Raw genomic sequence first — 1,769 nt, forward strand, 5'->3', positions numbered from 1 at the left:
TAGGTAAAGGAAAAGAAAGAACTGAAAGAGAAGAACAGTAGGAAACAGGTGTTAATAAGGGAGATATGGATAAAAATTGGTTTATTTTAAGGGAGCGGGGAAGGAAGGGCATACAAGGAACCTAGGGGATAAGGGGAAAGAAGGAGCTCAAGAGAGGTAGGACTGTAGGAGAAGGGTATTAGTAAGGGAGAAAGGGGGGAAATGGGGGCACCTTAATTGGGGAAACCATGATGGAGGGGTGAGACAATGCAAGCGATAAACAATGCCTAGCTAGTTTTAAAAACCAGAGGGAACCATATTATTCTTAAAACCTACTGACAAATTATACATGCTAGATCAAGAAATATATGTCTAGGTAAGGTTTATCTGAGAACAATTGGTCTTTTCCCAAGATTTATCTACACAACACACAGTAATTAAAAGTATCAGACTGGGGCTGGAGAGATGGCTCAGCAGTTAAGAGCACTGACTGCTCTTGCAGAGGACCTGGGTTCAATTCCCAGCACCCACATGGCAGCTATGAACTGTCCTTAATTCCAGTTCCAGGGGATCCGAAACCCTCTTCCGACCTCTGAGGCATTGCACGAAACAGGTGCACCTACTTACATGTTCGCAATACACTCATACACTTAAAATAGAAGTAATAAAATATTTTTTTTTTAAAAGTACCAGACTGGTGGAACTAACCTTCTTGGATGTTTAAGAGACATAGTTTGAGGCCTATAATAATTTGGTCAGAGGGACATAAAGGACACTTTTCGCTCCTTACCCTCCTAGGTCGACTAGTTTCAGGGGACTGTGAGCATCTCTCAAAATGTCCTGTAATGGTGGTGGGTGACCTGTCCTCTTGATCAAGGAGGCCGAGGAGACCCCACGAGATGGACTTGAACCAGTGTCCAGTCTACAAAGAGGAGGGTGAACACAGAGGAATCATTTCCTCCATGCTTCCAAGCGAAGCCAGCCATGGCGGAGTAGGACCTTTGACTTATCTTCACATAGGCATAACTGGTAAAAGAAAGGAGCCAGGGGCTCCTCCCAAGCCCATGTGACCCCTGAGGAACAGATCCTCAAACGAACTTAAGAGTAAAAATAAATTGGTTTATCTGGGCCAACTGTATGGCCTTAAATACTCAAGAGGAAAGAATAACCAAAGATTAAAGGGGCCAATATAATGTTTTAAGAGTCCATATGTATAGCTGAAGGCTATATAACAAGTAACAATGCCAGATAGGAGATACCTGTTTGTGAGTTGTTGGTCAGTGTGGCCAAAGGGACTCCCAGATAGTAACCCAGCATAGAACTGGGAAAGCGAACAGCAGACCCCAATCTTATCTAAAGGAATATTGACAACTGACTGCTGCTAGATGAGGAACAGCTGACCTTCCTAAAACAAAGCCCTCTAGAGAGGCTGACTAGATTCACCAGATGGACAAATAGTGGGGAATGGCTGTGGGTGCCAACAACACAGCAGACAGTAACAAGGATATCAGAGTATAATGGCTCTAGTCGGGGGAGGAAGGCTATGGGAGGGTGCCATCTGGGAAGTGGGTGTATAGTTGAATAAGTTTGGGATGTTCTATGTGATATATACACACACACACAAACAAAAATCAACAAATTTTAAAATGTATTATATTTGAGGAGGAAGCATGGAAATTTACATCATGTTAATTAGTAGAGGTGATAAACATTACCATTGAAATCTACCCGATGACTTTATAGACATACACAGGCACCAAGGATCCAAGTGCAACTGAATATGACTACTA

The 1,769-nt window shown here is 42.7% G+C and overlaps 1 protein-coding gene across 1 annotated transcript in view; it reads left to right on the forward strand.

Annotated features, from left to right (window-relative positions):
• Positions 1 to 1,769, forward strand: part of Adcy10 (adenylate cyclase 10) — a 92,546-nt gene that overhangs the window by 77,703 nt on the left and 13,074 nt on the right. The gene's annotated exons all lie outside the window — the stretch shown is intronic.

The sequence above is a fragment of the Nannospalax galili genome, unplaced genomic scaffold (genome assembly GCF_000622305.1).
Source record: "Nannospalax galili isolate Female #2095 unplaced genomic scaffold, S.galili_v1.0 scaffold574, whole genome shotgun sequence".
Taxonomy (NCBI): domain Eukaryota; kingdom Metazoa; phylum Chordata; class Mammalia; order Rodentia; family Spalacidae; genus Nannospalax; species Nannospalax galili.